The following is a 27,451-nucleotide window of genomic DNA, read 5'->3' as shown; positions in this document are numbered from 1 at the left end:
CTCTCCCCTCCCACCCCTTTCCTCCTCTCTCTCTCTATTAAAATTATACACTCTGATGAAGTCGCTCCTCAACCGGAAAATGAAAGCTCCAATGAAAAAGTTAGACAAGCCAACAACAACAAAGAAAGAAACCAGGGAAAAAGGGAAAGGGGGCTGGTGGCAGGGAAGGACTTAAGAATAAGAAAAGGGCAGATGTTTCGTAAATATATGCAAAGTAAAACTGGGTGTACCCTGAACACTTCCACAGAGAAACAGACCAATCATTGTGCACTTCCTCCCGCCACACTGGTGGAGCTCTGCATTCAAAAAAAAAAAAAAAAAAAAAAAAAAAAAAAAAAGCGTGGCCGCAGGCACCCGCCTTTCAACGGTCAGTTCTGACATTCTGACTGAACATCTCTCAATTGTCCAAAGAGAACAAAAACATTTTCATCTCCTCACTGCAAACATTTCTGTTATGAGAAAAGGCTGCTTCAAGAACTGGGAGTGTGTTCTAAGGAGAGTGGCGGCTGAGTTAGCCAGCAGAGCCTTCTGGTTTTTAACTCTCATTGTGCTGGCCCCAGTAAGAAGTTTTAGGCTGAAACATAGCAGTGAGTAAGGCTGTGGAGGATGTTGGCTCTTTCCTAACTAGACCATATTGTATGTGGAAAGAAATATGCATTAAAACATATTGATGATATGGTAGGTATTAAGCATGTTAAATGCATGGAAATTAACCAGATCGGCGGCATTTGATGTATATATTTCACACTCTTTTGCACATATTGCACACATACAGTGATGGCAATGCTTTCTGCAACATATGGAAAAATAAATATTTTATCTGTGTGAGCTCTTAGCAGTCTCCAGGGTGTTGAGAGGAGAGCGCTCTCTTCTTTCACCCTATCCCAATTTTCTCTCTTCACTGGGCTCCCACCCTTTCCTGCACGTTAATGTGTCTTTTACTTATCAGCTTGGTCTTTTCCTATCTGATAAGTAATATGTCTGTTACTTATCAGATAGGAAAAAATTAGTTGGAACCTCCTATTGGCTCATGATAATTTAGACCAGTGATGCCTCCCCCAGTCTTGCTGGAGTCGTAACCATTTCCCTACTCTTTTCCCCAGCAATGCATTAAATAGGCTTAGTATCTGGGCAGGAGGGAAAGGGTAGGTGGCAACAAACCACCCCAACAAGGGTGGTAGTGGAACTGTGCTCCACTACCTATTAGCTGCATGCCCTAGGTAGATTACTCCGCATCTCTGAGCCTCATTTTCCTCATCTGTAAGATGGGAATAACAATACCTACCACTTAGGGTTATTGTAAGGAACAAATGAGATAAGCCATGTAAAGTGATTTGCCTTGTGCTGGCACATGGTAAGGGCTCAATAATGGTAGTTCCTCTCATAGGGATTGTTAGTTCTGTGACTTTCATAATGTTAGTTTTAAGAAGACATTTCCGGGCCGGGCGTGGTAGCTCATGCCTGTAATCCCAGCACTTTGGGAAGTCGAGGCGGGCAGATCATGAGGTCAAGTGATTGAGACCATCCTGGCCAATATCGTGAAACCCCGTCTCTACTAAAAATACAAAAATTAGCTGCGCATGGTGGCATGTGCCTGTAGTCCCAACTACTCAGGAGGCTGAGGCAGGAGAATTACATGAACCCGGGAGTGCAGAGGTTGCAGTGAGCCGAGAGCGTGCCACTGCATTCCAGCCTGGTGACAGAGCAAAAAATAAAAAATAAAAAAAAAGAAAAAAACAAGAAGACATTTCCTTCCCTCATTTCAGTAATCTGTTTAGACATCTAGATTTTGGGCAGGGGCAAATGGATTGCTATTGTAGCAAACGCAGAAACAATGTTAGGACAAGCAATCTCTTCCTCAACACTTTGATCTCACTCTATACCTCCTGACATCTCCTTTCTGCTCACATGTTTGTCATTGCTGTGGCTACGCTATACCATGAGCTCCTTGAAGCTGAGGGTTGAGCAAGCTGCACTTAGCCTATAGAAGCCCATCAAGCCTGAGCACTATGGTCTATTCATTGAGACCAACCTATGGGACTCTGGCTTATCATGTTTTCTTACAATTTATCATTTCTCTACCTGGTCTGATGTCCTCACATCAATTTAAGATATTTTTGTGACTAAACACATTTTATTTTCTCAATCTTTTTTTTTTAACCTTGGCAGGGCTGATTTACAATTTTTTTCAGTATAATTTCCTCCTAACTGTATCAGTCAGGATCCTGGCAAAAACAGATGGCACATGCAAAGTTTTTTGCTAAAGAGGGTTTAATAAAAAAACTGTATTTGGAGGTGAAGATGAGGTTCAGGGACCTCAAGGGAGATAGCACCAGGTACTAGCAATAGTGGAGACTGCCAGGTACTAGCAGTAGTGGAAAGCTTTAAACCATTTAAACTGAAGGGGCAAGTAAAATGGTGATGAATTCTGAGTCCAGCCAGAATTGGAGTTGGGAAGGAGGGCTGAACTAATACATTCCCTGACCTCTCTCTTCTCTCACTTTCACATCTCCTGCTGATGTTGCCTTTTGGCCAAATTCAAAAGGAAGTCCAAGGACAAGAGAGCCTGAGTAATGGAGTCCAGAAGGCCAGTCTTCTGGGTCACATATCTGGGCAACGAATGGTTCTGCATTATTTTGGGGGGGGGTAGAATGGGGTGACAAGACTAATCAACATATGTGTTCTCTCTTATACTTTCAATTATACTTTCTGGAAGAAGGACAGAACAAAATAAAATCAGTTCTCTCTTAGCTTACATGTACCTATTATGTTGAACTGCCATTCATAGATCAAGAAAAGAGAATGTAAGCTCAGCTGAGCAGGGATTTTTGTTTGTTTTGCTTGCTGCCATATACCTAGTTCCTGGAACAGTGTCTGACACATAGTATATGCTCAGCAAATTTTAGATGACTGAGTAAATATACTTACCTCTGCCAAGACAGACTTTATATATAGACACCATGTCATTGAATTATCACAATGATATGGTTAAGTAGGCAGGGCCACTGAGCATTATTGTGCAGGTGGTATGGGGGGTGTGTAGGTGTTAAAATTTAATATATGCCTCCCCAACCCACTTCCAAGCCTTGAGACTAGGCCCAAAGCATTGTCAACCCACCAGAAGAGATATACTTCTGCAAATGGTTCACATTTTAATTTTTTATCCTCTTTATTGATTTTTGCACCTAGCAAGTCTCTGCAAGTTTTATTATTATTTCTCTTTTATACATTAGAAAGCCAAGTTTCTGAATAGCAAAGACTGCAAAGATTATAACCCAATCTGCCCATTCCCTAGGGCCCATGGGAAGTAAAAGCAGGCACTGGCATTCTGCACAGATGAAATACTTCCTATGACAGAAATAAATGCTCACTTGTAGACTTCTCTGTAATTTGTAGGCAACATCAGGTCCTGATTTCTAGGTCTGGATCTGGGTTCTCTGTAGCACAGGAAGGTAAGAGTGATAAGAACTCTTTTCCCTCTTAAAGGATATAGAAACTTTGAAACCCGTCTGCATCATAGTAAGGCTGTGTTATCTGTATCAGCATAGTTACTCTGTGATGAAGAAAAACTCAGAAAACTATCCAGATGTGGGAATTTCTCAGGTATTCCTTGCACTTGAACTTAAGGATGAATGAAGGCATATATAAGTAAGTTCCTTGTGTGGGCGTGGACTGAAGAAACTACGTTTGATCTTTTTTTGTCATGTCTTTAGTCCCCAGTACCCCAGCCCTATTCGCACTACAGAACACATTCCCCTCCTGGAAAGGCAGGCCTGTCTATCACCTACACATCAGCTACCATCAATTATGATTCAGTTGACTGGAAGCATTAAAGGTAAAAGAGTGACACAAAATAAAACAAAACTCTGGCTTCATCCCTTTGGGTTCGATTTATGCCAGAATAGCTAAAGACACAGAAAGACAAATGTAAACATCCTACCTGAAGCCTAAGAGGGATGTTAGTCTCCCAGCTTTAGCGTTTTCCAGTAACATAGAAGTCTGTAAAACACCATCCCATTACCTGCCTCATAACATATAGGAAAACTTGTGAATATAACAACTAGTTATTGTTTTAAAATGTATAATTCAGTTATTTTGCATGCAGAACTTCTAAATAATTCAAATGTCTGGCTTTTCTAGTGGAAAATAGCATATATTCATCTGTTATTTTAGCAATGATGAATGAATACTTGATATCGATCTTTCATTAGTATTTTCCCATAGGTATCATATCTCCTACCCCAAATTGTTTCTGTACCTTTCCTTGCAAGGTCTGTACTTCCCTACATAAATGCCTTGCATAGCAGGAACTAAATCAACTACACAGACCCATACATCCAGAGAGCAGAGGTGAGCTGGATACAGCAGCTTAGAGATGTGGTGGAAGGAGCCCAGAGCTCCAAGGGAAGGGCAACAAGGAGACAACAGCATGGGCTGCAGCTCAAACAATAGGTAAATCAAAGCAAGCAAAGCTGCTGGTCACAGATTTGACCAAGGTGGCATGAAATGACAAGCTACCATGAGATTCAACAGTGACACAGAAGGATGATGAGAAGCAAACAGATTAGGAGGAGCTGCTACCACCATAGGTAGAGGCACAGATGACCAAGCAGAACAGCACCAGTCCCTGCAAGGTGTGCTCAGATACAGCTTGGCACAGCCATCTGCCCAGGAGGGAATGATGCTGCACATGGTGTGCATTGCAGCCGGGAAGTTGAGAACCGCTGTGGGCACCTCAGGACTGAGTCTGGTTACCCTGCTGATCCAAGAAATGAAGCCATCTAAAATTTTGCCTGCTTTCACAATTTTCTCTCTCTCTCTCTCTCTGTGTGTGTGTGTGTGTGTGTGTGTATTTAATTAAACAAAGTGAACTAAGAAGCGTTTTATTGGAGACATAATGTACTCACAGTAGTTTCAAAATAAATGGTGTCACTCTTCAGGTAAATTACTCCAAGGCTTGGGCCTAGTGCAGATGTTCATTGGGGCAGGGAACAGAGAGCGGCTGCATCTAGATCAGACAAAAAACAAAAATAAGGTAGTTAAGTGAACAGGTGATGGTGATGGCAATTATTTATTTTGATAAGAATGAACTTTGGGACTTCAGTGAGAGGTTGGTTGGTTGGTTCTACATCTTTGTACCAGAAAATGGCAAGTTAGGGAAGGGAGAATGGAGAGGATGTTGTCCAGGCTCCATTTTCAGTGCTTTCCCCTAACTGCCTGTGCAGCGTGGGACATCAACAGTACCCTGTCAGTGTGGGCGGAGCTGATTTTGTGGTTCTGACTTAGAAGCTGAGTTGTGGGTGAAAGTGGGGGAAGGAAGTAGAAACAGTGTCCTTCAACCTTGTCACAGTTGATTCTTCTAGTATCCTTTTCTTTTTTTTCATTTACTATATTTATTTTTTATTCACACATAAAAATTGTATATATTCATGGTATAAAACATGATGTTTTGATACATGTATACATAATGGAATGGCTAAATCAAACTAATTAAAATATGCATTACCGGCTGGGTGTGCTGGCTCACGCCTGTAATCCCAGCACTTTGGGAGGCCGAGGTGGGTGGATCACGAGGTCAGGAGATCGAGACTATCTCGGCCAACATGGTGAAACCCCGTCTCTACTAAAATACAACACATTAGCCAGGCGTGACGGTGCACGCCTGTAGTCCCAGCTATTCAGGAGGCTGAGGCAGGGGAATCACTTAAAGGGAGGCGGAGGTTGCAGTGAGCTGAGATCGCGCCACTGCACTCCAGCCTGACAACAGAGCAAGACTCCGTCTCAAGAAAAAAAAAAAAAAAAAAAGAATTACCTCATGTATTTATAATTTTTTCACAGTGAGAACACTTCAAAACCTACTCTCAGTAATATATACTACATTCTTATTAATGATAGTCATGAGGATGTACAGTACATCTCTGGAGTTATTCCTCCTAACTGAAGTTTTCTGTCCTTTGGCTGATGTCTCCTCAGCCTCTGGCAGCCACCATTCTAATCTTTGCTTCTATAAATTAAGCTTTTTTAGATTCCCCATATAAGTGAGTATTTGTTTTTCTGTGCCTGGCTTTTCTAGTACAAAAAGAGCATATTTTTTCCCCATATATCATGGACGACCTCTAGATTCATCCATGTTCTTGCAAATGACAAGATTTCCTTCTTTTTGAAGGCTGCATAGTGTTCCACTGTATACTTTTACCACATTTCTGATATTCCTGATTCCACTTCAGTCTCTCTCTCTTTATTGCTTAGTTCTTAACCTATTGTAGTGACACCCATTGATCTGGGCATGTTCTGAACATTCCCTCTGTCCTTCACTGCAAATGCTCCATTTTCTTCCACAGCCTCTAACCCTGAGGACACTGAATTACCCTAATTTTTTTCCTACACCTCAGTCTGCTATTCTGCCTTCTTCACTGCTTCTTTTCTTCCTTCTGTTCTCTAAATGTAGACATTCCTCTAGATTCTCTCCTCAGGCTTTGTCTTCCCCAGCCCTCCCTGACCTCAACAATCACTTCTCCATGGAGAGCATCCACATTGCTATCTTTAGTTCTAGCTTTTCTACAGAGCTGCACACCCACATTCTAAATAACAGCTGGTTATTGGTTCATTTGTTCCTCTGCCCATTCATTCAGTGTTTATATAGTATCTACGAGGCACCCGGATGAATAAAACAGGGTCTCTAACTTGGAGAAGCTCACATCTCCATCAAATACTACACAGGCTTTTCTAATTCAGAAAGTTTAGAACTGAATTCATTGTCTTTCCTTTAAAATCTGTTTCTTCTCTAGATGTCCCATTTCCTGCCATTGGTATTCTCTTCAACCAGTTACGTGGGCCTTCAGCTGGGGAGTCATCTTTAATTCTTCTGGTTTTTTTTTCTTCCCATATCCAATTAGCTGCCAAATCCGGTGGATTTTACTCTGATTATGATTCCTGAATCAATACCTGTTTTCTATACTAACCCCTATTTCTCCCTTTGCTAACTACCGTGAGGACATCTATGAAAGACTCCTGACTGGTTTCACTTTTTCCAGTTTTTCTTTACCTCTTACCCGTCCTTCACACAAACATTACATTAATTTTTCTAAAGTGCCCTTCTAAACATATCACTTCTTTGCTTACAGTCCTCCTTGCTTATTGGATTAAATTCAAACTTCTCAGTTTGGTATTCAAAGCTGCTACAGTGTAGCCCAATCCAGTTTCTTACTCTTATCTCTACACTCCATTCTACACTCCAGTAGTCCTACTCTTCCCCACCATGTTCATAGTATTTCTTCCCTTCTTTCAAGGTCTACATGTAGCTTCTTCAAGGGCCATCCAAATGCCACCTCACTTATGAAGCATTTCACAAAGGAGATTGCCTTTCTTAAATATTATGAGCACATTCTGTACTACTCCCTTTGCATATTCTACCAATTCGAATGGTTATTTGTGTAATTTGTCTTCCCTCTTCATAAGCTCTTTGAAAGCTGAGGCAATTTTTACTCCGAGTACCCTATAGTGGGCCATGATTTCTTGCATGTTAAGTTTGCACTAGGGCTGATAATCTGCGGAAACGAATTTAAAAAGAATAAACACTCTTGCCTTGAGTCATAGAAATGGGAACTAAATTGAAAAGACCTCAAAACTCATCTACTTCAACCCCCTCATTTTTCAGATGAAGAGATTAAGGGAACTGACTTGCTCAAGGTCACATCCTTGTTAGTGGCTGGGCAAGGATAACAGACATAAAAGGCCACAGACTAATATTTATCAGTGCTTACGTGGCACCAATAGGCCCAGCAGATCATCAATAATGACAAGACCAGAGAGAGGGAGGTTGGGGTGTGTAACCTGCAAAAATACATTGTGTTCCAAAAAATAACAAACTTGCTTCATTTATTTGCTTCAACAAACCGAACGAATAAATAACTTTTATAGTGAAATAATGTCTAAAAAATGATGGTGGATTTAAAAAACAAGGAAGCAAACTTTTCTAACATTACCAGCAGAAATAATAATGACAATACAGTCAACACCACTGGGGAGGAGGTGTGGATGGTTAATGGATACAAAACATAGAAAGAATGCATACGACCTACTATTTGATAGCACAACAGAGTGACTATAGTCAATAATAACTTAATCGTACATTTTTAAATAACTACCAGAGGGTAATTGGATTGTTTGTAACACAAAAGACAAATGCTTCAGAGGATGGATACCCCATTCTCCATGATGTGATTAGTTCACATGCGTGCCTCTATCAAAACATCTCATGTACCCCGGAAGTATATACACCTACTATGTACCCACAAAAACAAAAAACAAATAAAATGTTAAAAATACCACTGGGGTGATAAACTCAGGCTGAAAATAAGAATAAAGACATTTCTCACGCTTTGGAAAAGCTGTGGGTTCAGCTGGAGTTCTTGGTGAAAACATGCAGTCATTCTATGGTTAAATTCATTACTTTACAGAAACAAACTATCGGCAATCTGCTGTTATGCCACAGTAACACTTCTTTTTCCACCTACATTAGCCTAGTACTCATTCTCCAGGTTTGTTTAAATGTTTACTTGTTTTTCCTTATATTACTACTTTACTTATAGAAATGCATAGACAATTGCCTCCGAGTCTGTTCAAATTTTCTTGCCTTATTCTCTTGTAGTAGAAGAAACATTAGTTGTTTCTCTTCTCTATCCTTATCCTCAAACAGAATCATTTTCTCTCACCCAAAGATGAAAAGCCCAACAAAACATGCTGTGGGGATAATAGTGTTTACCTAGGTGAGGAAAACAGACTTTTCCAGGGAATCTCAGTAATTATTACTTGGCCAGAAAAGCTCAGCTCTTAAATGTTAGCTCCAATACTACAAGACTTCATCTGCATCTCCCAGGTGAGCGCTTGACTCACTGTTACTCACCAGAGGAAAACCTTGGTAGTATTAATCAAACTCTTTTTGGCCAGTATGGTGGAGCCATGCTATGCATTGAGACATCCATTAAACAGCATCACCCCAGCAGCCACACAAACAGCAAAATGGGCTCAAGAGCTCTTCATTGTTCTTTCTAACCCGTCATAAGGCTGGATAGATTATCGACACTTCACCAGATAGAACTTCCTTCTACTTTTGCCCCCTGGCAACTACATTAAAATGATAAAGGAAATCACTCATCAATAGTACATTGCAGTGAAAAATTATCTGGCAAATTTACAAATCCTTTGTGTAATTACATAAATGTACATTTTAAATATATCTAACATTTGATTTAAATTGTGCATTTTATAATTAATACAACCATAATATGTCTGTCCTTTAATTAAATCCTTCTTTCTCAGCCCCACATCCTGCTGCTATAATCTTCCTTTCATTTTTTGGCAAATTGTCACCTAGCTCCCTCTTTTTTCCCCTTTTGCCTTAGTACACACCTGAGTGTCTATTAATCAGAACCACTGCCTAGTGTGTCATGTTTCATTGCTTAAAGGGTGGTTACACTCTAAAAAAGACTCAGTGAGAATGACTTCATGGGGTTTCACATTTATTCTCTTTTAATGACTTTCACATCCAGTGCACTCGGTTTTTAAGTCAAAAGATAATTTTGAGGGGCTGCTGATGCCACAAATTCTCCCTAGAACCTGAAAATCCAGCTGTTGTCTCTGCTTCTTACATCATCACTGTAATAAAGAATCTGCTCTTGGAACCCAGCTGGCAAGTTTCCTGATGGTGTCAGAGGCGAACAGACAGTAGATCACTTCTCTTCAGCCTGTTTCATTGTTGACGTTTCTGCAGATCTGTCTTGAAACCCCTTAGAGAGCAGAGCTGTTATGAAATACACTGCCACATATCACTGTAAGGAACTTTCTGCAGATGTCAACTTTGAGTATGGCTTGTCCCATTCCTAGGAAATCACACCAAATCATTCTAAAATTATAGATGGGAAGTTCATGATTAAAGTTTACAAGAAAGGTAATAGTAACAATAACAACTAGCATTTATTGGATGTCTACATTTTATTAGGGACTACACCAGGCATTTTTATAAATGAGTATGTTCTTGTTTAAGCCTCATAGCAATGCTATGGTGTATGTTTTAGTATACCCATTTTACAGATAAGAAAAAGTTAGATTTAATGAGTTTATGTAACAGGTCCAAGTTTAAAAAGCTACTGGATGGTGAGACCAGAATCCAAACCCAGATCTCTCGGATTCTAAATCTGTGCTCTTCTCACTATATAACAACTGTTCCAATGCAGCTTGGACACGGGACACATTGCTAGTTCCCACTGTGATCACAGCACAAGGAAGATGCTTATTTTCATGATGGTTCAGAGCCACTGGAAATATCTGGGAGCACAGACTCCAGGAGAAGGATATATTTCAGAAAACTATCAATAAGTGTAGTCCCTTCCCCGCCCCCCCTTTCTAACTGAAGATGAGAATGTCTTCTATCAGTCTTCTCAAACACTAATGAACAAATGAATCACCCAGGACTTCTGATTCAGCATATCTGGGGTGGAGCTTGCGATCCTGCATTTCTGACAAGCTCCCAGGTGATGCTGATGCTACTGGTCTGGGACCGCAGGTCTTCGGCCTGACACTCTGCTTTCTCCTAGGGCTGTTTTTGAAGGAGCAGTTCAAGCCAAATAACTTGGCTAACAGTTCACACAGCCAGCTGACTGGCTTCTGATTCTGGGCCAGTTTGTCAGGTCATCAGGCATTACACAGAATTCAAGGAGTTTCTAGCATAGAGCACATTGTCAAAAAATTGTTTTTAGATCCCCAAGGGGTTTCCCCTCTCTCTGGAAATTCAAAACGATAATGTCTCTAACATGCAAAGTTCCTATTTTTTTACATTATTGTTATTTTTAACAATAATTATCTGGTAATAATTCAAATAACACCTTCCCTCTGAGAAATTCAATGAGCTTTACTAACCTTAATTGTCTAACAGCAATTCCCAGGTGAAGATAAAGCTGTCTCAAAGATCATAGTAAATTTAAAATTGTTCCACTTCCCTCGTTTCTTTGCCCCAAATGTAGTGGTGAGTTAGTGGGGATGGGTTACTAACTGGCAAAGGCCCACTATCATAATTTGAGGCACAGCAAATTTCATAGAAAGGATACATCTAAGAAATAATTAGCAGAGAGGTCACTGTGGGGGATACAATGTTAGAAAAAAAAGGAAGAGTTATAAAGTGTAAGATAAGAAAAGAGAAAGTGAAATCAGGACTAGCTGATGACCTCAGATGGGACATTTAACCTCTAGGTGGCTCAGCTTTTCTATCTGTAAAAAGAGGAGGTTGGTTTTATGATTTTTAAGGTCCCTTAAAACTCTAACAGTCCCCTGAGAAGGAAGATGTGGGAATTAAGTAGCTCATCAACCTGTTAAACCATTACACCTGTTAAGGAAGTCTATTTGACTTTTAACTTTTTACCTAATTACCTGAAACAAATTCCCAAGTCTACATCACCAATCCCACCTCTCTGGAAACTCGTGAGAAAACCATTTAATGAATAAGGCACCAAAGACATCATGGCCAGATAAACTAATCAGGAACACCATCTTCAGCTTACTGATGCTGTGATAACTATTTTACTTTTCAGATTTTAGTTCCTTAATTAATCACTAGTTAATACCCATGTCCATAAGAAATACCTCGGATGGCTTGAAGACCCCTGGGATAGCCCTGCCAACACAACATGGAATCATAATCCCACTGTTTGTCACATTAAATCTATGTTAATTTTCTCCATAGAGACCTCCTGATTCCTCTTTGACAGTTTATAAACTCTGTTAATACAAGTTGCACATCCCATGCCATGAGCCTTAGCATTATCAGATACAGTTGATTCTTGTTTAAAATACGAGATCTTTTGGATCAGAGTACATGTACATACACACACACACACACACACACACACACACACACACACAAAATCATGAATTTCTGGTTTTAATGAATCTGGCCTGGTGATGGGAACCCCTCTATTATGTCACTGGATGCTGGAACCTTCTTGTCCAGAAAGCCTGCCACAGGTCATGTCAATAAGATCATTTTAAACTCTGTAATAAGAATTCTAACATGAGCATGATTTATGACACAGTATTTTATTTGGTATTATCAGGTTTCTATACCTTACCTCTTGCAGTAAGTATGTGTTCTGGATTAACCATTATAGTTTGTGGTAAATGGAAAAAAGGTACAGAGAAACATCACAGTGGCATTACTCCAGATAACACACTCTGTCACTGTTCCCAAAGTGAACATCTTTTCCTTTTCCTGCTCCCATCACTTCAATAGTAACTTTGGCTATTATTGACTAAATGCTTACTGTGTGGCAGGCATTGTGCCTTTTCACAGATAACTTTATTTTCTTACAATTACTCTTTGAAGTTGGGGATTATATTCCTATTTTATAGATGAAGGAGGTGAAACTGATACTTAGGAAAGGTACAGTTATTGGCCATCAGTCATGAAGGCAGAGGGTAGCAAAGTAGAGTTAAGGGCCAGGTTCTAACCACATGTTCTAGAGCTTAACCTACACTGGGCTCACAATCACCAAACCACGGATCTGCCTTCGCTCCACTCCTCTTCATTTGTGGTCCTCACCATTGGCTTAGGCTAGGTTCTTCTTCATGGCCCTCTCATGCCTTCTTGAATGTTTTTTGAAATTTCTCAAAACCTTCTACACTTGATTTGTTTTCCCTCCCTATGTTAATACTTTAATCCAAAAACTCATTACCACTTCTTTTCAACAGACTTAACCACCCCTTTTCTTAGCTCTCATACTCCTTCTAAATTATTCTTTTGAAGCCTCACATTTGACGTCAAATGTTCCACATCCAGCTAGTGAACTCACTTTCCCAGAAGCCCAAGGAACCTACGTTTTCAGCTGGTTCATTAGTAGGCCCCAGGTGGCCCTATCAGATGTATTTGTCTAGTTTGATCTGGACAAACTGGCCCCATGATCAACCATTTCAACACTGCTCTCAGTAACCCTGCAGATATCCTTTCTTCTCTAACCTTCTATGTGCAGTGCCTCCTTTTACATTCATCAACCATGAATCCATATCATCCCATTCTCAGAACAAAAGGCTACATATGCATGCCACCTGGATCTATGCTTCTGCCCACTGTTTCCAGGTACAACCTATGGCAGTTTTTCTTAGTTAGTTCTACTTTTATGAAGTCCCATTCTCCATTCTCTTTTTCAGTTGATGAGCTAGCATCCTACTTTAATAAAAGGATCTACGGCATGCAGCATAGTAAGTGTATTAGCTCTCATCTCCTCTAATATCTCCGAATTTTCATTATTTTATTTCCTCAGGATATATCTTTTCCCATGTTCCCTTCATATCTTGAAGGTTATTCCTTCTACTTCTGTTTATCTTCCTTTGGTTTCAATCAAGGATACTTTCTCTGTAGCTGATAGCATATCCATTTCTAACAGTACTAGATTAATCATCACAACATAGTTTTTTTGGTCCTGCATTCAACTCCTGTCCTTCAAAAATATTTTCAGATGGTATATCTTAAAGTGTGCTTCATACTGGAACTTCAAGATGCATCTCAAACAAAGTTCCTTGGTCAAATAAGTTTAGGAAACACTGAATCCTATATATTCTATTTTCAAACTCGCAAGTGTACATAGCATATTAAAGGTGCTGGAAGCCTAATCTTTGTCCAGGCTTACTGTATTACAGACTGCCCCATCCCCCTTTTTAATGGAACACTTACTTAACCTCAGAATATGCTTAGGGAAAAGATGTTTTTAGGGATTTTCCCTGGTTCCAAACTCTTAAGCCTGGGCTCGGAAATTCACTGACTCCCTATCAAATGAGTCCTCTCAGATTTCCTTTCCATCAATACTCCACATGGTCTGAATTAGTTAACTTATAGGGTGTCAGAAAGACTAAGCACATTTGTATCTCTGAGCTACTGTAGATACCAGTTTGACTGCTTGGAATACCTTTATCACCTTTCAAAAAATTATACAGGACTTTCTTCTCCTTCAAGGTCCAAATATAAAAATATATCCTTTATGAAATTTTCCCTTGCGAAGACTGCCTCAGCCCATAATGTTTTCTGCCACTTTTTAAGTACTTCAATAAATGGTTGTGGTTTACTGACTGTCTGCTATATTATTAGCGAGGGTGTAAATCCTCTTGGGCAGGAACCTTGCTTTATACACTACAGAGACCTTAGCATATACTGTAGTTGTGAGCATAGAAGGATGTTATAACCATGTTATCGGTTAACATAAACAGAAATAGATGGCATTAAGGCATGATGGTTTAAAACACAATTTCTGTAGCTATTGGGATAGTTTAAGATGCTAACAGCCCAGGCGAAATGTTCCATCACAATATTGGGAAGAAACGCCACCCGCCATCACTGCCATTGCCCTGCAGATGATACCATGTGTATCTAAGGATTTGGATAAAGGCTAGATATAGAAGAGCAAAGACAGCTCTGTTCTTAGGTGAAAGTAAGAATTTGCATTAGTTAACACCAAACGGGGATAACATTAAAATAATCTAGGAACATCAAGAGATCCATGAAAGGAATCACTGGAACATGCCAATGGTAGAATTACCATTCATAATCATTAAATCCTGGTAACTTGATGAAAAGAAAAAGGATATTTTCCTACATAAGGAAGTCAGGGTAAGTACTGTCTAAGGTTCCACTGCGTACTGTTGTGCCTGGTATACAGAATGTGTAGCAACTATTTACAGAATCTGCTGCTGCCTTCTAGTCACATTCCAAATTCTATCTCTTTGAATCAGTCTGGAGACACATTACATTGGTGAATTCAAGGCAGCTTGGCAACGACTGGCACAACATAAAACCCCAAACAATGAATTCCATCTTTCCCATAAAGCTCTTTTATTGACACAACACACAACAGCACAGAGCAGGTTGTCTCAGGCTAGTGTGTAATAACTAGATGTTAAGGGGCTCTGAGTTTTTCAGATTAGATGTTATCTGAAGTTGGGACTTAGCAGGTTTCCTAATAGTGATTTTTTTAGTGGGTCTAGGACTAGAAATTTGGTCTCTTGATGCTTAGTTGGGGAGTTTTATGTGAGAGAAAAAAGTATAGCTTTCTTTCTTAAAACTACAGGAACGAATGACTTCCATATTTTAGCAGAAGAAAAAATGCATTTTATTGGAGTATAACCTGTGGAGTATTTTGCTACCTTCCTGGATATAAAGCGGCATACAAACAAAAAATTTAATAAAAAACTATTTTATAAATAAGAATGTTTACTTATGTTTATCTTAAATAGGTATAGATTGCATTGTGTAACATGTGAAATAGCAGGATAATGGTAAAATTTCATAAACAGAAAATTCTGTGTCAGTCTTTAGTTAAAATTCATAACAGTGTATCAGAGTGTTGATTATTAGCAGTAATCAATAAGTATTTTTAAATTGGAATTTTTATTGCAGGAGATTATTGGGTGGGTGAAGCTAAATGGCCTACATGTTTTCCTGTCATGTCAATACTTAAGAATTGTCTTTCTGGGCAATTTACACATTTGAGAGTGAAAATGAAGGGTGGCCTGCCTACTGGGTGTGTAACAGGTCACTGGGGTAAGACTGCTGTTTTCAGAGAGCCATGGGCAGTTTCTTGGTTTCTGCAATAAAGTATCTGAGTTTCTTCTTTTTGTAGTAAAAATAAATAGTTTACTTTTATGTTCTAGGTGAAGTCTGAGATCTCTGGATCTCTTTGCTGGATTTCACTCTTGGTGGGGGCAGGGAGATACTATTGGCAATGCTTTATATATATTGACTTAGATATGTTAAAGATTATGTGGTACTATCACGAACACTCTAAAAATGGGTTCTCCCTATCATGAGTTGCATAGATGAGGAGATTGAGGTGGATGGGGTGAAGAGGAAGGAAAAGGCAGTTTAAGCTGGCTAGCTAATGAGTAGTAGAACTTAATCTAAAACCAAGGTTTTCAGCAGGAAATGCTTTTTTCCCCTCCAAAATGCCATGGTTGCCAACAAGTTTTGTAGCAAATCGGGGGCAAAGCACTAGATGGAGAATCAGAAGATCTACCTTGTCCTCCTGGATCTGGTAAGAACTAGCCGTGTGACCACGGTCAAGTCACTAACTTTTGTGAATCTTAATGTTCTCACTTATAAAGTCATGAGCAAGGAATCAATGAATGGCATGATACTTGTAAGCTATAAAATCTCTCTCTTGCAAAATGGTATTGACAATAACGTATGCTTTGCCTATCTTATAAAGTTGTGAGGCTAAAATAAGCTGATCCATGTGGAAGTGCTTTGTATAGTGTGGAGTACTGAATCAATGTCGTCTGGAAGATTTAGGAAAGGGTCCCGAATGTGTGTGGGAACTGACAGCCAGTCCACTTCCATTCAGGTTTTAGGAGAAGCTATAATAAAGCACTGGCAGCAGCTCAAATCCCACTCCATTCTCTCCTCTCCCAGCACGCTGCAGAGAATCACTTGAGGAAAGTTACTTGAGTGGGTGAGCCAAATGCTGAAGTTCCAACCTTTCTGAGTAGAAGCCACAGTGAGTTCTGAGCCATAGCACAGGTGACAACCACTGTTCCTCCAGGTGTGTCTGAAACACTGGGGGACCCTAGGGAAGGAGGTCAGACGTCACTGCTCCTGAGGACCCATTTTCTCCTGTACACAGCTCCAGCCCACATAATTTCACCTGGCAACCCCAAGAGACAAAAAAAGATCCAGAATTAGCAGGAGCCTCCTCTCCCGATAACCTGAGTGCTCTGATTGAAAGGCAGAGGGTATCAGGAGAATGGCTGTACCGAGTCGGCATTGATTTCTCCAGCCTTTGTCTGTGTCTGGTTTCTGTCTCGTTTGGAGGTGGTTACTGTTACTACAAGCAGCATGAATCATGTCTCTGTTAAAAAACAGAGCTTCAATTGTCTTACATAACCCCTGGTAACTGAACGTCTAATAATAGCAAGCCATTTCCAGGTAGGGAATCAGTCTACCTCCCAGACACACATACACACACACACATACACACACACACACACACACACACACACACACACACACACTACTCCCAGTGCTTCACAGCAGAGAGACAGACAGGGAGGAGACAGAAGGAGAAAGGGGACAGCACAACTGAATTTTTTGTATTTTAAAATATATTGAATAATCACGCATCATGGGATCTGATAAGCAATATATTTAACTCAGCTAGTTTAATAAACTGTAGAAAACAAGAATTCTTCTTTAAAGTATTTGAAACAGCAAAGTATCTCAAACCACACCAGACAGACACCTTCTCTAACACACTTATACTGCATAAAAACCCCAAGCCCTACAAACAGAGTGGGGTGAAAATTTCACTGGATTGTCTACTAGCTTGCATCAACCAGCTTCCATTTTCAAAGGATTTTCTTTTTCTCTCTTTTTTGTTTGACCAGAGAATGATATTACAAAGGTTCTTGGCTGAAATCATTGCATAAAATTCCAGAGAGTGAAAAGCAACTGAAAACATGGCTGCAATGTTCCACCATGCACACTATGTAATGTCAGGCACTGTTGCCCGAGCCACTTTCTTTGATGGAGATGACTTTCCATCTGAGGACTTACATTTTTCCCATGAGTACACTCTCTGGCTTGTAATACACGATGAGGTCTTTTTATACCTGATCCCCACTCAGCTACCCACTAAGGTGACTACTGAAAAAAAAATATAATAGGAGAGGCTGAAAAATGACTTTTTGAAAAATCACAAAGGTAGGTTTTTCTTTAAACTACCAATTTGAGAAAAATTTGAGAAAAAATTTGAGAAACTACCAATTTGAGAAAAAATATAGATGCTGGATAGTAAGTTTAAAAGTTTGTGAGGAAAAATAATATAAATGTATAACATATATACGTCCATTTCCTCACTGCTTCACCTGGCCCATCCTAGGAAAAATCACTTAAAGGCTGTATGTTTTGAGTGTGCATTCTCAGAGCGAAGTAGCTGTACATGGCATGTAAATTGGACTGGGGAAGGACTTCACAGAAAATTACAGATGGCGATTACATCCTGCCAGTCATTTGGTCTAGAACCAGAGAAGAAAAACTTTCTTTTCTGTTTTGATCATTCAGTAACATGAAACAGTGGACTAGACTAGTTCAAACCAAAGAATGTCTTAGGGCACACCCACTTTGAGGACCAGCACCTGGCTATTCTACATGCTCTTCAATTGTTTAAGCATATAAAAAGGAATGATGAGATGTTACATGTCAAAACGGCTGTGCTTCCTCCAAACAGCATTTGCTTGGCTTCTTTGCTTTTGGTGTACTCTCCAAATCCATAAACAAAGGAGAATTGAATTGAAGAAGCAAATAGGAGAAAGAAAAAGACTAAAAAGGAAAAGAGAGAGGAAGAGGAAGGAAAAATACTGATTTCCCATTATTCCTATCTGCAAATCTGGCTGGATTTGATAACAAAACTCCTACTACTGTTCTCCAATGGTCTTTGCTGCATGCCATATGGACACAGCTTCTAAAGGGGATGAATTCTAGGTTTTCCTCACAAATATACAAACACAGAACAGCAGGGATCTTGATGACTAAATCATCCTAACTCACGACGACGATCACAGAGGTGGAACATGGCTGTGGGGACTAGATTTTTCTGCTTATTTCATGTGCTTTGTGAATTAAATTGTTCTTAGAGTTGGAAAACTGGTGGACTAAATGTTTTAATAAAAACAGCCATGAGACACAACAGTTTTCTTCACAAAGGCTTTTCCCCCTAGCTACTGTGAACATATTGCTGAATGGTTTGGACTTCTGGAAGAGCAGGAGGTTTGCCTCTTTGCCTCAAAACCCAGGCTTATTCTATGCATCTGGGAGATGATTATACTCACCTGAAATCTCAGAGCACTATGTCACACAGTTCCTTCATAGTGGTGTTTGGTACCTCAGCAAGGACTTGGTGGGCCAAACACATTTAAAATGTAAAAGTGGAAGATTATATTATTTTGCATTGTAACAATGAGAGTATTTCTGGATTGTAGCTGACATGTAGATCATCATAACCATATGTGGCACAACGAACCACACAGCATTGCGTCAGAAGCTTGTAGTTAATATTTTCAAATGATTCATTTTTTTTTTTTTTTGGAAATAGAGAAATGGTGGATACTTTTTTCGACCCCTTTAGACAACCACTTATTGACTTGTCTATTGTCAGTGAGGGACTCTCTCTTCACAGAAGGGAGCTGGGCTATGCCAGAGTCTCACCATGTTCTTTCTCCTCTAACACTGAACAAAATATCAGTAAAACACCAAGTACAGCTGGTTTTGAACCTAATAAGAAATCAGTGTGTAGAAATGGGCCACATTGGTAATAGTTGGAACTGGTGATATCGATGGCAGTGGGAATAACTGGCACAGCAGTTTAGGAACGTCTCAGGGACTCAGAGTGGGTAAATGAGTAAATCTGCTCTCACCTATTTATATGCTCCAACAAATATCTGGAACTCTAGAAACTTCAAGAGTCTCATATGATCAGGCCACGCTTATAGGTATTACAGGATTCATATAAAATAAGGAGGCATACATGTTGATCTAGTGAGCTTCTCCATAGTTGTACAACATTCGGGATATGTCTGAGAACACATTTTAATTTTTAGAATCAGCTATAGAATCTGGCAGTTATTAAAAAGTAAAGTTCACTTCAAAAAAATTGAGAAGCCAGTTGATAATCAAGATATACAAAGCAACATTGGTGGGATAAGTCAAATAATTCTCTAAAATGATTACGGTGAAACTGAAGAAGGGCATGTATCTATCATATGTGGGTCCCCAGGCATGTTTGTAATCTGTTGTGTGATCTTGGGCAAGTCATGAAACTTCTCCTGAGTCTCATTTTTCTTATATATAATGTGGGAGTGTTGGATTAGATGGTTTTTAAGATTCTTTCCAGTAATAATATTTGATGATTCTAAAGTAAGAAGAGATGAAAGAACAATTCCTCTTTCCTCTTGCTTTGGTAAATACTTGCTTTCTCTTGCTCTGTGCCGATGCAGTTTGCAGTATTAGGTTTCTGGACTCAAGAAGTCAAATAGTAAATACTGAAGCTATTTTTCCTTGTACACGTGGACAAATCATAGGGGAATAATCCTTCCTTTCTTTGTATATCAATGTCTCTTCTCAAATCAGACTTATGCCTAAGGTAATCACGATCATTCTGGTGCTAATAAAGATTTTTCTTCATCCTTCCCACAAGGCCCTCACCCATGCTCATGAAAGCTTATGTGATTGGGTTATTTCTATATTTATGTCCTGGCTATTTTTTCTCTTCCAACTTGTTTATGAAGTCCCTGGTAAGCATAAAGCTGCAAAAACAAAAACAAATAAAACAAAACAGCTCTGTTTGAATAATTTACTTCAGTTGAAGCAGTATAAGAAAACATCCTAATGCTGAGGGGAAGAAAACAGGTTTTAAAAATACCCTGGTATCTTAGAAAAGACTAAATAAAATCTTATATCAATGATAGTTTCACGTTATTGCTTTTCATTTTCAAAGAAAATGCTACATATTGGCTTTATAGTCTGGTGTACAGACATGGCTACTTTTTCCCATAGCTCTCAGGTCAGTGCATCCTCAAAGCCAAGAAGGCCCAGAGCCTGCCGAGCTAGCTTTACATAAACAAAGGAGCTACACAGAAAACCCAATACCCGGAGCTTATATCATATCCTGACTAGGCACTCTGGTTACCCATGACTCGCTCTTTTCCATCTGTGCCCTGATTCTTTGCTGGTTTAATTCCCTTCACCTAGAATGCCCTCAGTTTGCCTCCCTTTACTGCTCAGAATTCCCTCTGGACACAACTCACAAGTAGCATAAGCCCCATTTCCAAGAAGCAACTTAGTTTGACCCAACTTAGTTTGACCCAGCGATAATTTTCATGGACAGCAAGTGAAAATTAGTCCTTGTGATAACTGGAGTCACTGAGATCACATATCTAGGAAGCACTCAGAGAATACCAGAGAAAAGACTGTCAAGGGTTGCAGTGTCCTCATAGGAGGAAAAAAATTCCTAGCTTTAAGAACAAGCCCAATATAGAAGCTGTGGTATGTAAGAGAAAAGTTGTAGCCATGTACAGGAGGAATTGTGGGAATTGTGTTAAAACAGTCTGACTTCTTTTTTTTTTTTTTTTTTCCAATAAAGGAGAAGAGATCCTGTTTCTTAAAAGAAGTTTAGTCACTGGATATAGCAACATACAGTATCATAAAGTTTAACTGCATTAATTATGAAGCTAAAATGTCTAAATTTTAGTACAGAGAACATGGGGCATAGATAAATAGGCAAAGACATAGGAATGTGTATACAATTTGAGTTTCACTTCCTCTAAATCTCTCAGTTAGAGGATCCCTCTCAGTCTGACGGTTCTATCATCGACAGCCTCACAAACTCTGACAACACCTGGCTGGGTTTAAGGGATGGGCCATGATGTCTCTCTTTAGAGTAAAAGATGGAGTGAAACTCAGAAATGCTGAATGCTTTTATATATGTATACAATTTTATTTACGTGTATATTTATATATCAATATATACAAACATATATATTTGTATGATGTTTGGCAACCTCGCTCATGGTATTCCTGTGAAGTAGGCATGTGGTAAACATAATTAGCCCATTAAACAGATGGTAGGGCTCTGGCATATCTCACCATATTCTAAAATGGTGGAGCTGTAAGCAGGGACTAAAGAGAGTGCAGTTTGATACATGGCTAACTGCAAATCTCTGTGAATTGCTACTTTCCTAAAGACAATCTGGGTAGGCTGCATTTGGCTGAGAACTGGGGATAGTTTAGGAAGCTTTAAAAATATACAAAGGGACAACTTTTCACATTCATTCAGATATAGTATCTTCATTTTTACTTACTAGAGGCATTTTTTTTAAAAAACAGCTTTTTATCTTAACTCATCTGTGTTCCAAGCAAACTTCCAAATTGCTGAGCAGATTAAAAAAAAAAAAAAAAAATCCTACATGCCAAGTAGAAACACTGGGTAAATGTTATTTTTTAAAATTGTCTTAACAAAGTGCACTCTTGGAAAGGATAAAGTTGAAAAGACGTTTGGTACTGTAAACACTTAGCTGTCATTGTAGCACAGTGACCAAATATGTCCAAAAGCAGATGTAATGAACTTTTATCTGACTGAGTTATATGACCATGGCATTGCCACTCTATAGTAGAGCAGGCTTCAGAGATCCTGTTATTAAATATTCTAGCCTATTGCTTTATCATTTGAAGTAGTATCTAGCAGAAGTGAAAGAGTTACTGAAATTAAGACATGAATTTACAAGTGTATTTGAACTGGCTTCAGGAAGACATGAAACATCAATACATCTGGAGAATAGAACTTGCAATTGACTGTTCTTTACCATCTGGTCTCAAGAACATTTTCTGCTTGGGAGTTGCATAAGCAATGAAAAAACACACAAACAACTTCCTGTACCATGTTTTTGGTCACTTATAATGACGCATTACAAAGTAAACCAGCTAAATATGAGCAACTGCGCCTTACTCCAGATGACAACATACATTATATAACTAAGATCAATGAAAAAGAACATCTTTATTTTAAGAGACCTGGACTCAAAATATTCAAGAATAAACATCCTTCCTTCTAAGGTGTTCGTACTGAGTAGTTTTGGCTAGACAGGTTTTTAGAGTCAGTACTACAAAACAATCCCTACATTTTTTCAGACTGAAAAAGGATTAAAAAAAAGCAAGCTATATTGAGGAATAAAATGTTCCATATATTTTAAAATGTTTTTTAATGACATAAACTTGCCTCTTTAAGCAACAAAATATATTCTAAACATGTTTTTCAGAGAAAACTTTTATATATCTTTGTTTTCTTAAACACGGTAAATTTTTTTTTTTCTATGATACAGGGTCATCCTCGTGAATATTCATTGTTCCTGTTTTTCAGTAATACACTTTTCTTACTTGTGGTGAGAACCAGCCTCGTCCCTTGGCTCAGCCTAACAGCCACAGACTGAGCTATAGCCTACTATCCACTGCCATAGCTGACTGGCGTCACTGTCCCAGTTTTTCAGACCCATCTCCTCTAAATCCTCTATGCTAAACGTATTTTCTAATGTGCTTTGGATTAGAAAATCAAATAAATAAGAGCTATAGAGACAATACTGCTTGAATGCAGGGTTTGGTAGGAGACTTGGGGGAAACTCATTTGGACACTTGAAGGTCTTCAGCTACTTCTTTGTTCAGAGTTGTAATTCAGAGATCTGAACTACCAGAAATTGGACTTTCAGGTATTATTGTGTAACACAGAGTGAGACATTTATGCACTTTTATTGCAAGGGTTCTTATTTTAAATGAGATTGTCCAGAAATCCATTCTTGATTACTTTACTTGATAGGTCTCTGATCCATTGTATTTCACTCCCTTGATTTCCTCCGGCAATGTAACTAAACATGATGACAATTGGGAAGTAAAGAAATAGCACAGTTTTAGGATAAGGTGAGAGAGTCTTGGTAACTGACTTCATCATAGTGATGGAGGTAAAAATATACAGTCAAGTTAGAAAATGTCCCTGGACTGCTAATGGGAACTCTGGCCTGACTAGACACTGGGAAAACATTAACAACTGTGAAGCTATTTACGTTAATTTTCAGTGTTCAGAGAAGTAACGTCTGATCATCTTTTTTCCTTTTCTCCAAAAGGAGAAGTCAAAATAATCCACAATCTGTGATAGGATAAGGATTGTGTTGAAATTTACCTTTTTATTAGCTATGAAAATAGGATTTCTAAGCAAACTAATAACCTTAAAACTGTTGGGAGGAAGGATGGGGGAAACCAGATGTAACCCATATGAGGGGGGAAAACGTCTGTAACTACTTTAACATACACACATCTGATAAATTACCGATAATTCTTATTTATTTTGAAGTTAGTGCTGATGAAACTCTACTTGTTAAAACTTAGAAATCTCAGTTCAAACTACATGGAAATATTCCATGATCATGTTTTCAGCTCATTCTAGTTTGTCTGTCTCCCAGTTTATTTGAACTGATGAAGTTTTACAAAATAAACACCTTTAGCTTTCTAGACTTACGTTTTTACCCACGTAATCTGTTTGTTAATTTCTGTAGTATGCTTATACGATAAAAAATACTATGTAAGTACTGAGTTTGCTTGTTATGGATTATTTCTGGATACAGAGAGTTTGCAAGAAACTTCAGCTTTACAGCAGCCAAGGTTGCTGCAGACTAAAGCAGAAGTTCGGGTATAAACTTGTCTTCTACCAGTTTTCCACAACTTTGCTATCAACAGCATCTGAGGACATGGTTAATTACTTCTGAAAATCATTCACAACATTGCTAACGTTTTAGGAATCTTATAGCCTTGCCGGACCTTTCCACAATCACGAGAGAAAACCTTTGACGAAATTAGAACCAGTCCTTATACCCTCCGTTCCTTTCTTCTAGTGATTCACTTTTTTTTTTTGTATTGGAACAATTGAAAGATTCAATGTTTTTAAATTCCATAGAAGACTAACGATTGAATAATTTTCTCACATCTCTGTTTGTACTTTCGCAGTCTGGTTGCATTGATTTGTGTCTCACAAGTAGACATTTCCTTTGTTGGTCACAAATCAATGCTATAGAACAAACCTGCCAGCATATTCCACCCCTACCCCCAATGTTTTGCAGTTTAAAAACAAAGCACATTTATATACTTTTTCTTTTAAAAATTACTTTCATTGGTTAGCAATACACTAGAAGTAGACAAAGCCTCAGAGTTAAAAATCCCTGGGAGAAGGAGCTCCTCTCTAGCTGGTCTCTGATTCTTTCACACTGCCTGGAGCAGAGAACTGCCTAGTGGGAGAGCAGCGCTCGTCCGCCGTCCGCTCCTGGTGTGCTCTGTTAACCCAATTAAGGTCCTCGCCTTCATACATCACAAAGCTGCCCAAAGCAACACACTGTGATGTCACAGTCAGATATGATTTCACGGCAGGAAAAAACCAAAAAGGCAGAAAAGGTTGAACGTATTCTGCTTTTATTCAAATCTTCTAAGAGGGGGCAAAAGGGAAGATTTTTTTTTTTTTTTTTTCTGAGAGAAAAAGAGCACAAGCTTTCTCACGTCAATGTGAAAACTCAGTTCTGAAGATACCCTGGTGCTTTTACCCCAAGTGGATAAGCATGAATAAAGAAGTACAAAGAAACACTGTCATCAATCAGAATGCTCTTGCCTACCCTTAGCTACAGGTGGAAAGCAAGCAGGCACAATTTGATTTACCTAGATTAAAAGAGCAATTTTCTATCTTCTTTTTTTCCTTTTAAAAATAGCCAATCGATTTTGGCCTAGCTATTGCTGACTGCACCAGGTCCATTTTAATACACCACTGATTAAACGGTATGTTCATGGCTGAAGGCACTACAGCAGGAACAAACAGAAGCGGCTGAAGGAAGGGGGTGGGGGACAGGCGAGAGCTCCAAAAAGCACTCCACGAAGGCCACAACTACTCGGCACTTCCCCTGTAAACAGTTGATATAGCACATTTTAGGCTTGAACCAGCTGAAATATAATTCTGGAGTTTGAAGCCTGGAATTCATTTAGCTTTTTAATTCTGACCTTAAGAATAAATTTTACAACAAATCAAAGCTATGTTTTTCAAAAAACACAAATGAGGAAAATATTCTGTACTAAATTGCAATGACATCTGAAATGAAGATGCGTCTCAGAAAGATGCTTCTTATGAAAAACTTAAAATTTCATAAGTTATAGTTATCTACTGAAAGAGGATCTAGTTGTTTAGAGACTTTGTCTAGTGAAATTGCATGTAAAAGAAACAGAAAGAATATAGGACTTTTATATAGGGTGACTATATGTTGGGATTCATCGGGCAGCTCTCAGAAGAGGGAGAATATCTCTACTAGGTCTGGAAAATAACCATCTTGATTATTATGAGAAAGTATAACCTTTACCAAAGTCTGTGTGGCAGGAAAAATAAATTAGGGAGGGACTTTCTCGGGCAACTCAGAGAGAGATCCAACATCTGGCAGATGTTTCTTCTGAAAAAAAAAAAGGTCCAACTAACAGGTGAGACTTCAGCTGAACAATGGATGCCAGGACATGGGAACCGGCTCTGAGAATCAGCAAACTCCATGTTTAAAACGTCAACCCACTTTTTTTTCCGTTTGCTTACTGATTCCTTGTTCCATTCTCTCCTGTTTTCTTTCTCCAATTATCATTTACTTAATTTGAAATTCTGGCCTTAATGGGGACAGAACCGTATCCAGAGGTACTATTAAGATAAGAAAATTCAGGAAGAAAGATTTAATGAGGGGCTTAGGAGTTTTTGGGTGAGGAAAAGGAAATTAGAGAGAAACAAGGGAAAAACTAAGAAATTAAGTATCAGCCTCAGCACGGTGGCTGTAGAAGAATAGCTTCTGAGAGACACAGATGGTCTGCATTCTCCAGAACAAAAACAAACAGGAAGTAACAGGGCCAGAGTCCCCTCTCCCCTTCATTCCTCTCTCCAGTATAAATTGGAAAACAACTGAAATGTGTTCACATCAAAAAGTTTTCCGTCAAACTCTAGCAAGTGACCACAGTAAAAGATACGAGAGAGCGCTGGTTCCAGCTGGTAAAATGCTGAAAGGATGTCACATCATGGGGGTGAGGAAGAAATCAGGGATTAAATACATACAGTTTGGAGAAAAATCAGGCTCCATAGCTAACTAATGATGAATGGAGCAGACAGGTGGCAGATTTGAGGTCTGGAGGAGAGGAAGGGCTCCATTTTGAGCCGCCCATTTTCTGGAGGAGGGGTGGGGGCTGCTGTGGAAAATGGCTACTCCCGGGGTGCACAGGGAGACAACTGACTTAGTGGAGGGAAGGGAAGAAATAAACCAGGGGGTCATCTGGGGACACACCGAGTTAGTGAGGGTTTTAGTTTGGATGATAACAAGCTCTTAAAACATGGCTTTGACTCATAAAAAATGTAGCTGGGACGGATGGCTACTTACAGGGTTAAAAGCAAATGAAGAGCTCTTCTATTCCCAAATCTGCATGCTGAAGTGCTGCCTAGAACAGCAAACATGTACATGCAAAACACCAAAAATACGCAAAGTCGGGGTGCAGAGGAGGTGCAGGATGCACCAGTCACCTCCTTCCCCACACCCTTCAACGGCACAGAGCTCTGGCAGGGTCATCACCAGTAAAACTGGAGTCTCACAAGCCATCCCACAGAGAGAAACCATCCCAGGTCCCCCATAGCTCCAGGCAGCAGTGAGGACAGTTTTCATGTTCCAAAACTAATTGGACAGTAAGGAGTGTCTGTAAGAATAAAAGCGGGTGGGAATGGAGGATGGAAATAAAAGGGGAAAAAAGTGTCCTTGTTGAAAGTTTTAAATTACAGGCTCAGTAAAAAACTGGCATTCCACCACATCCGGTCTAGTTACCAAATGGAAA

At 39.3% G+C, this 27,451-nt stretch overlaps 1 protein-coding gene across 38 annotated transcripts in view; it reads right to left on the bottom strand.

Moving 5' to 3' along the window:
- The window catches only part of ZBTB20 (zinc finger and BTB domain containing 20), an 811,121-nt gene that overhangs the window by 47,298 nt on the left and 736,372 nt on the right, over positions 1-27,451 (bottom strand). For 36 of the 38 annotated variants that reach the window (XM_050781935.1, XM_050781939.1, XM_050781938.1 and 33 more), the window contains one exon: positions 4,908-5,008. The gene's annotated coding sequence lies outside the window, so the exon portion shown is untranslated. Of the gene's footprint in view, positions 1-3,940; positions 4,022-4,907; positions 5,009-27,451 lie in introns of all 38 variants that reach the window. The other 2 variants (XM_050781928.1, XM_050781926.1) reach the window with 2 other exon arrangements.

Source organism: Macaca thibetana, chromosome 2 (genome assembly GCF_024542745.1).
Source record: "Macaca thibetana thibetana isolate TM-01 chromosome 2, ASM2454274v1, whole genome shotgun sequence".
NCBI classification, from domain to species: Eukaryota; Metazoa; Chordata; class Mammalia; order Primates; family Cercopithecidae; genus Macaca; species Macaca thibetana.
This window is presented reverse-complemented; position numbering and strand designations above follow the sequence as displayed.